Below are 13,859 nucleotides of genomic sequence, written 5' to 3' on the forward strand. Positions count from 1 at the left end.
GCATTAGGGCTGGACGGATCCGTTCGGGGCCGCTTGTGAGCCCCTTCAAACGGAACTCACAAGCGGAGCCCCGAACGCTAGTGTGAAAGTAGCCTCAATTGAAAAACAAACTGAAATCTTTTAGGTAGAGGAAGAAAAAATATAAAAATAAAATAATATGGTTGCATAAACTAATACTTTGTTGAAGCACCTTTTCATTTTATTACAGCACTCAGTCTTTTTGGGTATGAGTCTATCAGCATGGCACATTTTGACTTGGCAAGATTTGCCCACTATTCTTTGCAAAAACAGTCCAAATCTGTCAGATTGCGAGGGCATCTCCTGTGCACAGCCCTCTTCAGATCACCCCACAGATTTTCAATCGGATTCAGGTCTGGGCTCTGGCTGGGCCATTCCAAAACTTTAATCTTCTTCTGGTGAAGCCATTCATTTGTTGAATTGGATGTATGCTTTGAGTCGTTGTCATGCTGAAAGATGAAGTTCCTGTTCATAATTCCCTCTAGCTTAACTAAGGCTACAGTTCCAGCTGAAGAAAAACAGCCCCAAAGCATGATGCTGCCACCACCATGCTTCACTGTGGGTATGGTGTTATTTTGGTGATGTGCAGTGTTGTTTTTTTCGGCCAAATGTTCAACCTTGGTTTCATCAGACCATAACACCTTTTCCCACATGCTTTTGGGAGACTTCAGATGTGTTTTTGCAAAATGTAGCCTGGCTTGGATGTTTTTCTTCGTAAGAAAAGGCTTTCGTCTTGCCACTATAACCCATAGCCCAGACATATGAAGAATACGGGAGATTGTTGTCACATGTATCACACAGCCAGTACTTGCCAGATATTCCTGCAGTTCCTTTAATGTTGCTGTAGGCCCCTTGGTAGCCTCCCAGACCAGTTTTCTTCTCATCTTTTCATCAATTTTGGAGGGACGTCTAGTTCTTGGTAATGTCACTGTTGTGCCATATTTTCTCCACTTGATGATGACTGTCTTCATTGTGTTCCATGGTAAATGCCTTGGAAATTCTTTTGTACCCTTCTCCTGACTGATACCTTTTAACAATGAGATCCCTGTGATGCTTTGGAAGCTCTCTGTGGACCATGGCTTTTGCTGTGGGATGCGACTAAGAAAATATTTAGGAAAGACCAACTAGAGCAGCTGAACTATATTTGGGGTTAATCAGAGGCACTTTAAATGATGGCAGGTGTATGCTGACTCCTATTTAACATGATTTTGAATGTGATTGCTTAATTCTGAACACAGCTACATCCCCAGTTATATACCACATTATTTTATTAATTTTTTTCTCCCCTCCACCTAAAAGATTTTTTACAGCACAGAATACTGATATTTTAACAGGGGTGTGTAGACTTTTTATATCCACTGTATCTCTGGCACACAGTGTCGGTGCCAAGATACATCTGACCAAAGACACGTGGTCTAGCAAACACGGGCAGGGAAGGTACATAACTTTTACTGCCCACTGAGTGAACCTTTCTGACGGCCATCAAGCATGTAACCCGTGGCACCCGTGTGGATTTGGTGTTACCGCCACGGATTGCATGCAGGCTGGCCTCTTCTTCTCCTCCTGCTACTCCATCTTCCGTCTCCTCCTCGGCTCACTCCTCCTTTTCCACTGCTACCGCCTCTTCCACTGAACCCCTAAGCTCCCTAGAACCTATTCGATGTGCCAGGTGAGACGTTGCCATGCTGTGCTGCAGCTGTTGTGCCTGGAAGCCAAGAGCCACACCGGTCCTGCACTGCTTTCAGCTCTGCGGTCACAGGCCAATCAGTGGCTAACCCCGCTCAATTTTACAGTTGGTAAAGTGGTAAAGTGATGTGCGACAACGATGCCAATCTGCTGAGCACGCTGAAACAGGGCAAAATGACACACATGCTGTGCGTGGCACATGTCCTGAACTTAGTCGTGCAGTGATTCGTTGCCAAATACCCCGGGGTCCAGGATGTCTTGCGGCAGGCCAGGAAAATCTCTAGTCATTTTACAAGATCTTACACGGCCATGGCTCGCCTTGATGATGTTCAGCGGCAACACCACTTGCCCGTTAGACCTTTGATTTGTGACTGCCCGACGCACTGGAATTCCACCTTGTATACGCTTGATAGGCTGCTCCAGCAGAAACGTGCCGTAAACGACTTCCTGTACAAACTCTGCGGTGTTGTCCGTGGCTGAGGGGAGGAGACCGATGACGACATTCTCCTGGACGATGAGCAGGAGCCAGGGCGCTCCACCGATTCCAATTTAGTGCAAATGGGGGCCTTCATGCTCCAGTGTTTGAAGAGGGACCCCCGTATAAGAAGCATAAAGGTCAAGTATGTAAAGTAGATATACCAGCTCACTATGTCTGCGGTTGAGATGTATCCGCGTGCTCGGTGTCCTGGTTTTTCAACCTCCTTGGTTAGGCACAGAGAAATAATAGAAAGATTCAGACTCCAGCACTCACTTTTTTTGAAGTGTCAAGTTCTCCATCTTTATTGTAGCAATTGTGCACAGACAATACAGGACTCAAATTCTCTCTGGTGTAGGCTGTTGACGCTTTTCGAAAAATTCTTATTCGTAACAGTGGTGTGTGTCTGGTGTTCTCAGGTATAAATAAGAGCTCAAATGTGTATAATTGACGTTATAGTCACTCCCACCCGTGACTATGCACAGGGAGGAGAGAGAAAACAGCATGGGGCAATTAGATTCCTCCCCTTTGCACAGCACATGTCTCTAATAATTATCACCTGGAGCACCAGAACCATTCCAATTGAATATCTGACATACAGAGATTTACATAAAGTTACTTTAAAAACATACTTGTTTCTATACATACAGATTTTCTCTTCTAACATATTAAAAATTTCATAACATACAAATAAAATATGAAAAGAAAAGAAACAAAAATGTGGAAAAACTCTGCTGGCAAATCCGCTGCGTTGGATAGGTATCCATTCACATTATATTCGCGTTACTTCTCAGTTTGGTTTCTGACTTTTTCAAATAGTGTTGCTGGATATTTTAATAGAAAATATATACATGCATAAATATTCAGCATGTATGCCATAAGCGTATAGAAATATCCATGGATCCATACATTCATAAATTATAGGGCAATATTAATAAAAATGCATAATTTCCTTCTTAGGTTGAGACCCTTTGGATATCTTGTCTCCAGTTTAAATATCCAAAAAGCATCTCTCAGGTTTACTTGATGTCTTATGTTCCCTCCTCTGATAGAGGTTTTTACTTGTTCTATGGCATATGCTTTAAAATGTTTGGGGCTCCGGTTATGTTTTTCAATAAAATGTTTTGCTACATTTGATATGATAGGTGTAGGAAGGGTTGTCTATATAGTTCAGGTGTTCTTTGTAACATATATTGGAGGCGTGGCGATCTCCTTTGAGTCAAGCACACCTGACCAGTTAATCTGTCCTGGAGGCTGGTTTTAAAGTCAGTATAAAACTGAGTCTGCTTATATAGAACCTACTATTAGCCATCTGGCTCCAGGAGAAGTATATGGTGGGTTCAGCATGCATGTTGGTACTTGCATCCCTGGATCCGATGAAAGCTGTAATGGCACCGGACGGGGTTACAAGCAAAGTGTACTTGGCTTGCATGCTGACCTGCATTCCCTGGATTTCATGTGGCTGTTATGGCCCATGAACAGGTAGGAACAAGAGTTAGGGACCACTCAATTGAGACGACCTTGACGCGGTGAGTGGCTTACTATGCTTTGGCCAAAATATAAACCAATGTCTCATCCAGCATGGAGGGCAGAGTGCTGGATGTAGTGTGCGATCACATTTGCATTTTCCGTTTGTGTATGTATTTCGCCATAGTGATGTGCACCTGCAGGCAGGTTGTGCGGACTCAACCCCTTATAATTTTTTTCTTTGTAACATATATTGGAGGCGTGGCGATCTCCTTTGAGTCAAGCACACCTGACCAGTTAATCTGTCCTGGAGGCTGGTTTTAAAGTCAGTATAAAACTGAGTCTGCTTATATAGAACCTACCATTAGCCATCTGGCTCCAGGAGAAGTATATGGTGGGTTCAGCATGCATGTTGGTACTTGCATCCCTGGATCCGATGAAAGCTGTAATGGCACCGGACGGGGTTACAAGCAAAGTGTACTTGGCTTGCATGCTGACCTGCATTCCCTGGATTTCATGTGGCTGTTATGGCCCATGAACAGGTAGGAACAAGAGTTAGGGACCACTCAATTGAGACGACCTTGACGCGGTGAGTGGCTTACTATGCTTTGGCCAAAATATAAACCAATGTCTCATCCAGCATGGAGGGCAGAGTGCTGGATGTAGTGTGCGATCACATTTGCATTTTCCGTTTGTGTATGTATTTCGCCATAGTGATGTGCACCTGCAGGCAGGTTGTGCGGACTCAACCCCTTATAATTTTTTTCTTAAAAACATACTTGTTTCTATACATACAGATTTTCTCTTCTAACATATAAAAAATTTCATAACATACAAATAAAAAAAGAAAAGAAACAAAAATGTGGAAAAACTCCGCTGGCAAATCCGCTGCGTTGGATAGGTATCCATTCACATTATATTCGCGTTACTTCTCAGTTTGGTTTCTGACTTTTTCAAATAGTGTTGCTGGATATTTTAATAGAAAATATATACATGCATAAATATTCAGCATGTATGCCATAAGCGTATAGAAATATCCATGGATCCATACATTCATAAATTATAGGGCAATATTAATAAAAATGCATAATTTCCTTCTTAGGTTGAGACCCTTTGGATATCTTGTCTCCAGTTTAAATATCCAAAAAGCCTCTCTCAGGTTTACTTGATGTCTTATGTTCCCTCCTCTGATAGAGGTTTTTACTTGTTCTATGGCATATGCTTTAAAATGTTTGGGGCTCCGGTTATGTTTTTCAATAAAATGTTTTGCTACATTTGATATGATAGGTGTAGGAAGGGTTGTCTATATAGTTCAGGTGTTCCAAAATCCGATTTTTGAATTTTCTTATAGTGCACCCTATATACATTTTGTCGCAATGTTCACACCAGATCACATAGACTACTGCTTTGGTATTGCAGTTGATGTAGGACTTAATATTATAAGTTTGAGTGTGATCTGCATTACAAAAAGTTTTTTTATTTTGTGCATAAATGCAGGTGCGGCAGCGCTGACTACCGCAACGTGTGAACCCTTTGTATGTTAGCCATGTACTAGTTTGTGGGCAAGTTTCTCGTACGAACATAGACGGGGACAGAGAGTTTCCTATTGTTTGCGGTCTTTTTGATACAATCCTGCAGCCCTCTTTGAGTACCGTATTAAGTATGTTGTCCTCATATAATACTGGCAGGTATTTTTTAATAATATTCTGAATTAGATTGTATTGGCGGCTGTACGTAAGTACCAAAGTGGGTTGTATTATTTTTTTGTTGTTATTTTCCCTTGATTCCTCATCTGTATTAATTTGCGCAATATTATAATTTTTTCCAACACTGTGTTTGGCTCTTTTGTATATCATTTTATTTTTGTAGTTGTTTTTACCATCTTCATTTATGCTTTTGTTCTTATTTTTATTTTTAAAAAGGTCAAGTACCTATACTGGGTGGCAACGTACTTAGACACCCGATACAAACACAAAATAGCGGACATGTTACCAGCATCACAGAGGGCTGTTAGAATGCAGCATTTCCAGGTCTTGCTGCGAGAGATTCTGAATTCTGCTGTTGTGGGCACTGGCAGAGGAATTTCCACCCACAGCGAAACAGGTGCGGGTACCAATCCTACCGCGCCTGCAAAAAGAGGGCGTTTTGAAGATGTGTTGGTCACTTCAGATATGAGATCATTTTTGCATCCAACCCATCGACAGCCGCCCTCCGGATCCAGCCTCAGGCAATGCCTAGACCGACAGGTGTCCAACTACATCAGGTTAACTGCCGATGTGGATGCTCTGAGAAGCGAGGAACCCCTTGACTACTGGGTGTGCAGGCTTGACCTGTGGCTAGAGCTGGCACAATTTGCTATGGAACTCTTGGCTTGCCCCTCGTCAAGTGTCCTGTCCGAAAGGACGTTCAGCGGAGTGGGGGGATCGTTACCAATAAGCGCACTCACCTAGCTCACGACAGTGTGGACTACCTCACATTTTTTCAAATTAATGAGGCATTGATCTCGGAGGAATTCAACACCTGTGATGACCACGTTTAATTGAATTTCCTCATGCCAGCCCACACAAATCCACCACCACCCAGAACAAAGAATTTTCCTTGCCTTATTATGTATATACAGTGGCATAAAAGGCCTTTTATGTCAGATGAATGCCTAATTTTTGGGGCCTGTACTGGCTGACATTAACATATTTATCCTGTGACCTCCTAATGCACCTCCAGCCACAGAATCCAAAGTTCTTTGCTGTCAGGTGAATGCCTATTGCCTAATTTTTGGGGCCTATACTGGCCGACAGTTGCATATTTATCCTGTGATTGCCTAATGTGCCTCCACCCACAGAATCCAAATTTCTTTGCTGTCAGGTGAATGCTTATTGCATAATTTTTGGGGCCTATACTGGCTGACAGTTACATATTTATCCTGTGACCACCTAATGCACCTCCAGCCCCAGAATCCAAAGTTCTTTGCTGTCAGGTGAATGCCTATTGGCTAATTTTTGGGGCCTGTACTGGCCGACAGTTACATATTTATTCTGTGACCGCCTAATGCACCTCCAGCCACAGAATCCAAAGTTCTTTGCTGTCAGGTGAATGCCTATTGCCTCATTTTTGGGGCCTATACTGGCCGACAGTTAAATTTTTACCCTGTGACCGCCTAATGTACCTCCAGCCACAGAATCCAAAGTTCTTTGCTGTCAGATGAATGCCTGTTGAGGAAGGGTTGAGACATATGCATATATATATATATATATATATATATGCATGCAAACACGTGCAAAGTCACAGACAAGGAAAGCGACACTGACACCAGCTTACTATGCAAGAACAGAAACTTTACTTAGACAACGAGTAATAACATAAGCATCACCAAAACAATACAAACATGCAAAGAAAACGCTATATCCCCGGACCCACAGTCAATGTCCCTGCCCAATGGACAGGCCTAGCCGATGGCGGACACAGCAGAGCCTGCAAGTCGTGCTGTGCCGCTACAGAGGACACCACTAACTGATGGCAAACGTAGCAGAGCCTGCAAGTCAATAACTGTGCTGCAGTACAGTACAGTACAGTACAGCCTACCAAAACGATCTAATCCTAACTAACTAACTAATGCTAGGCCTAGGCTAGTCTCTGTAACTTCAGGCGCCACACAATATAACAATCAGTAACCAGGTGTACTGACCTGCGTCCGTTCTGGGCCCGAGGATGCAGCCTACCAGGGATGGCCACCAACCTCTTAGCAACCGTGCGGCCTTGCTTGATGATGAGGCCTTCTGTCCACACACTGAACTGGTCTTCCTGGGACAACCTCTCTTTCAAAAGAGTTGGATTCAGTCAGGGTATAACAGCTACTCTCCTTCTTCTGAGTGTCCATTAACTGCCAGACATCTGCAAGCCAGGATGGAATCGGATTCAGTCCCTCACAGCACAATCCTTCCACCATGCCAGATCAACACACTTCCTGGTTCACTCACAGGCAGCAGCATGAGTCATCAGCATGAGTCATCATCTGTTTTGCATATTCAAATCTGAGAGAATGCTGGCTGTAGCTGCAAAACAGTGGCCTCTAGTGCCCGGAATGCCAAATAACAGTTTAAGTACAGACATTATGCAGAAATAGCTGTTTCACAATCTCACATGCCACCCCACTAGAAGTTGTCGCCCTCGGCAACTCTCCCCATACAAACTCATCCTGAGCATAGCGCTGTGGAAGCACACCAGCATTGGGCCTCGCTGACCTTCTCAGATTGGGGGTTTCAGAAATACTGGGGACATCAGGCATATTTGACAAGAGAGGAGCTGTTGATTGCTCAGCATTGCATCTGGGTGGCAAACCTGCCACGGCCGGAACCTCTGTGGACACTTGAGCAGGGACGACCCACCATTCCTCCTCGTCTGAGGGACTTTCCTCCATACCCTGAGCGTGAGGAGGCACCCCCTCTACGCACACCGACTCATCAAAATTGCAACGTCTTAACATATTACGGTGTAAGTTACGCGAGGGTCCCCTTGTTCTTACTGGTTCTACCTCATAGACCGGAATAGCAGGGTCCACCCTTCTCTTCACCGTGTATGGAACTGCCTCCCACCGTCCATCCAACTTTCCTGACGGCCGTTTGGCTTTGACCATCACCCGATCACCAGGGATATACCCATCGTTCTGCACTGGTCTTGGGTTAGGGTGTACCACCTGTCCCAGGCGCTCCCCCACAACCTTGTGGACCGCTCTCAGCCGGCGGCGGTGCTCCTGCACCCATGCGGTGGTACTTATCGGTGGGGGCTCCATCGGGTTAGGCATGTGGAGATCTTCAAACTCCCATCCGGCTTGTCCAAACATGAGCATATGTGGAGAGTATCCGGTGGTACTGTGTACTCTCTTATTATAGGCCCACATAAACTCAGGTAGGTATGCGGGTCACTGGGCTTTTTGACTGTCTTCCAGAGTCCGCAGCAACTGAAGCAAGGTGCGATTGAAGCGTTCGCACGCCCCGTTTCCTTGTGGGTGATATGGAGTGGTTTTGGAGCGTTTAATCCCATACAGTTGGTACAGTTCATTCATTAGAGTACCCTGAAAGCATGCTCCCTGGTCAGAATGTATCCTCCGTGGACACCCGAACACCTGTATAAAGTGTTTACAGACAGCTTCGGCGGCCGACTCTGCGGTTTGGTCTCTGGTGGGCACAGCCATCGCATACTTGGTAAAGTGATCTGTCATAACTAGACTGTACGAGTGTCCCGAGGTAGAATATCCGATCTGTACATAATCGATCATCAGAAGTTCTAGGGGCGCTGAGGTGCAGATGGTCTGCACAGGTGCCCGCTGTTCAGTACTTTTCTCAACCCACAGGATCGACACTTAAGACATGCCGCGGCCACCATGTCGGCCAGATCTGGACAGTACACCAGCCCTTGGAGCCACTTGAACGTTTTGTCGCTCCCGAAATGAGCTCCCTTTTCATGAGCTCCCTTTTCATGAGCTTCTCTGGCTGCCTCCGGTCCCAACGACATGGGAATGACAATCAGTTGCCGGTACTGCAGCTCTGACTGCAAGTATATGATCTGGCACAGGAGGCCCTGAGTAATTGTCAGCTTGTCCCACTGCCTTAACAACTTCTGACCCTCTGGGATCAGGAGGGCTCGTTCTTCTGGCCGAGGCCAGATCTTGCTCCGAACCCATTCTTTCACCTTCCACAAATCCCGGCAGCTATCCTGGACTCTCTCCCAATCAGTCAACGTTTTCCCCAGCACCAGCGTCATTCCAGACGCCACCCCACTTGAATTTGCCACATCCGGGATCAGAGGTAAGCGACCAAGGTCAGGAGTTTCAGTATCCTCTAACTCCTCATCGGCTCTCTGAGTCGACTGTCCTACTGGAACTCGAGAGAGTGCATCGGCGTTGCCGTTCTCCCTACCGGACCGGAACTTGATGCGGTACTGGCACTTAGAGAGGCGGGCCAACCATCTTTGCTCGAGTGCGCCGAGCTGGGCATTCTCCAGGTGTGCCAACGGGTTGTTGTCCGTCATCACGGTCACTTCTGCACCAGTCAGGTATTCTGCAAACCTTTCGGTCATGGCCCACACCAGTGCCAGTAGTTCCAGTTTAAAGGAGCTATAGTTATCAGGGTTGCGTTCTGACTCTCTTAGGGACCGGCTCCCATAGGCGATGACTCTCTCCCGTCCATCCTGGACTTGGGACAAGAAGGCCCCCAGACCATGTAGGCTTCCATCAGTATACAGTAGAAATGGGGTATCAAACTGTGCGTAAGCCAGGATCGGGGCATTGGTCAACACCGCTTCAAAGGCCTCTTGTTGCCGTGGCCCCCAGTTGACGGGGCGTTTCTTCAGGCCCCCAGCCGTGCCTCTTAGCAACTCGTTTAACGGGCCCACCAGATGAGCGAATTTGGGTATAAACCTCCTGTAGTAGCCGGCCAGTCCCACGAACGCCCGTACCTCCCGTAGCGTACTTGGCCGGGGCCACCTCTGAACGGCCTCCACCTTGCTGAGCGCCGGTTTTACCCCCTCCTGGGTGACCACATGTCCTAAGTACTCTATCTGCTGTCGGAACAACTGGCATTTCTTTGGCTTGATCTTAAGCCGATGGTCTCGTAGCCGTCCCAAGATTTTGACTTTCCTGGATCACCCGGTTCTCCAACATGCTGGCCACCATATCTTTCACCTCCTGATACATCTTAGGTGGAACCTGCCGGTAGCGTTCCCTGATCGGCGCAGCCTCGCCAGTTGGGATTTCATGTTCGATGGCAGTAGCACACCCAAAGTCCTCATCATGTCTTGAGAAGGCTTCCTGAATTTCCCAGAGGGTGTCTTCCAGCAGCTTTTATTCCCCCGGAGTCAGGGTTCTGCAGTCCACCCCCATACGGGCCATGATCACTCGACCGTTCCACTCCGCTGTCGGCTTTCCCTTGAATGGACCTCCACAGCATAGGTCCAGGCTGATCTCCTATCCGGCTGCAGTGTAAAGCCCCTTCGTCGACCGATACCCCCTTCGGACACATAAACTTTGGCCAGCAGGGTGTTTGCAGGGACGGTTAACTCGCAGTCCTCAACATTACAGCAGCGTATAGGCACACATCCGTCTTTCACAACGGCAAGGGCCCGGGCTACCAGTGGGCGAATCTGCGTTTCTTCTTGATAAGCGGGCTCGATCAGGACCTCCAGTCCATTCAGTCGTCGTCCAGCCCCGAGGGCAGCATCAATATTCGCTCCTGTTGAGGTGGGATCTTCAACGGTGTCCTCCGTAGCACCCTCACGTCTCCAATGGCCCGTCCGGACAGGTTACTCTTTTGCAGGCTACAGCTCCTCACCATTTGTTGTAAGACCTTCTGGGTAGGCCGGTGTGCGGTGGCCTGTTGCCAGTACTTCGGCCCTTCCTTGGCATAGAGTGGATGATCTAGGTCTCTCAGTATATTCATGCCCAGGGTCACGTCCATTCCTTTCCGGGACGAATGGTCCACCAGCACGACCCCTTTCTTGCCGATGTTTTGCCCAAACAGTCGGACCCGCATCCAGACTATCCCTCGAACATCCATCTCTCTATTATCAGCAGCCGTCAGCTTGATGACGCTCCCATCTTTGGGCTCCATCATATGCCCGAAGTGCCTCTCAAAGAACTCCAAAGGCATTAGAGTGCACTCTGACCCTGTATCAACTAGGCAGCAAACCTTTAGGCCTTCCAACTCGGCTTCTAATACGGGGCTGCTGGCATACAGATCACGTTCTTCACGCAGAGGGCTTAACTTCCAGTGCACCGCCGCAGGACGCCCAGTTACTGCAGCGGTCGGAAGTTTAACGCCGGCTCTGACGCTACCTGTTCTGGGCACTCTCTGGCCATATGGCCGTACTTTCGACAAACTCAACAGAGGGGCCCTCTTCTGCCCGGCCCCCTCACCGGGGTTGTTCCGGGTGGAGTGGTACGAGGTGCGGGGACAGTTTCCGGAGGCCGGGACGGTTCTACCTTAATCTGGGACACTTCCAGCCGAAGCTCTTTCAATTCCACCCGCAGGGCCTGGACCACATCCTTTAAGAACTCCGATTCTTCAGATCCCGGCCGGTCCCTTGTAACATGCGCGCTATTCACCACTCTCGCTGCCACAGGTATGGGCTCTTCCTCCCTCTCTACGGCGGCTAAATAAACGCTGTAGAATGTCATATCGGCCATTGTTCGGGTCATCTCTTGTAATATATCTTGTAGGAATTTATTGGAGAGCCCCACTATGAACTGATCTCGTAGAAGCCGGTCCACCTCCCAGAAGGCGCCCATAGCCTCAGGGTCTCGTCGTTGTATCTCATTCAGTGTCTCCTGTAGAGCATTGGAATATTGCATCAGGGTCTCGCCCTCTCCTCCTGGGGTCGGTTAAAGAAATGACTCTGTAACTGTACCACTTTGGCCCGCCCCCCCTTGGGCTCTCTCTAGCAGGGAGAATATCTTCTCTAAGGTATCCCTCTCAGAATCAGGCCTTACCATCACTGTCCGCCTGACGTCGCCCTCTAGGGCTCCCAATGCAACCTCGGCCCGCAGTTCGGGGGTCAGGTTACACATTTTAACCGCACTTCGCAGCCTTTCAGTCCAGTCCTGCAATGTCATGTTGTTACCGTCATACTTTGGCAGATGAGGCAGCAGTGCCCCTACAGGGATGTATCCTACTGGGGTAGCCATATTATTGGGGGCAAGGTGGACTTGCGCCTGTGCACCCTGGGCTGGGTCCTGATACGGCACCACTGGCGCTGGGGGACGATCTCCCGCCGCGTTCCTGTCCATAACGGTCGCTGTATCCTGCCGACTATGCCAAGTTGTAAGCCGTGTACCGGGGTGGGCTCCCCAGAATACAGTGAAGTCACAGACAAGGAAAGCGACACTGACACCAGCTTACTATGCAAGAACAGAAACTTTACTTAGACAACGAGTAATAACATAAGCATCACCAAAACAATACAAACATGCAAAGAAAACGCTATATCCCCGGACACACAGTCAATGTCCGTGCCCACTGGACAGGCCTAGCCAATGGCAGACACAGCAGAGCCTGCAAGTCGTGCTGTGCCGCTACAGAGGACACCCCTAGCCGATGGCAAACGCAGCAGAGCCGGCAAGTCAATAACTGCGCTGCAGTCCAATACAGTACAGTACAGTACAGCCTAGCAAAACAATCTAATCCTAACTAACTAATGCTAGGCCTAGGCTACTCTGTAACTTCAGGCGCCACACAATATAACAATCAGTAACCAGGTGTACTGACCTGCGTCCGTTCTGGGCCCGAGGAGGCAGCCTACTAGGGATGGCCACCAACCTCTTAGCAACCGTGCGGCCTTGCTTGATGATGAGGCCTTCTGTCCACACACTGAACTGGTCTTCCTGGGACAATCTCTCTTTCAAAAGAGCTGGATTCAGTCAGGGTATAACAGCTACTCTCCTTCTTCTGAGTGTCCATTAGCTGCCAGACATCTGCAAGCCAGGATGGAATCGGATTCAGTCCCTCACAGCACAATCCTTCCACCATGCCAGATCAACACACTTCCTGGTTCACTCACAGGCAGCAGCATAAGTCATCAGCATGAGTCATCATCTGTTTTGCATATTCAAATCTGAGAGTGTGCTGGCTGTAGCTGCAAAACAGTGGCCTCTAGTGCCCGAAATGCCAAATAACAGCTTAAGTACAGACATTATGCAGAAATAGCTGTTTCACAATCTCACACAGCCACAGAATCCAAAGTTCTTTGCTGTCAGGTGAATGCCTATTGCATAAATTTTGGGGCCTGTACTGGCTGAAAATTAAATTTTTATCCTGTGACCGCCTAATGTACCTCCAGCCACAGAATCTAAAATTCTTTGTGCTGTCAGGTGAATGACTATTGCCTAATTTTTGGGGCCTTTACTGGCCGACAGTTACATTTTTATCCTGTGATCGCCTAATGTACCTCCAGCCACAGAATCCAAAGTTCTTTGCTGTGAGGTGAATGCCTATTGCCTAATTTTTGGGGCCTATATTGGCCGACAGTTGCATATTTTTTTTTTAAATATCTCTTTATTAGGTTTTGTGAGTCTCCATACAATATCATACAATTTGGAAGCATTACATTCTCTTCCATTTAGCATTGCGATACATAAATCAGAGCAAAATAAAGTACAGTTCAAATAATACATTAGGAGTCTCATTTTTCATTTTTCTCCCCCCCGCCCCCCTTAAATCACCCTTAC

This window comes from Bufo bufo, chromosome 3, assembly GCF_905171765.1.
Source record: "Bufo bufo chromosome 3, aBufBuf1.1, whole genome shotgun sequence".
NCBI lineage: Eukaryota > Metazoa > Chordata > Amphibia > Anura > Bufonidae > Bufo > Bufo bufo.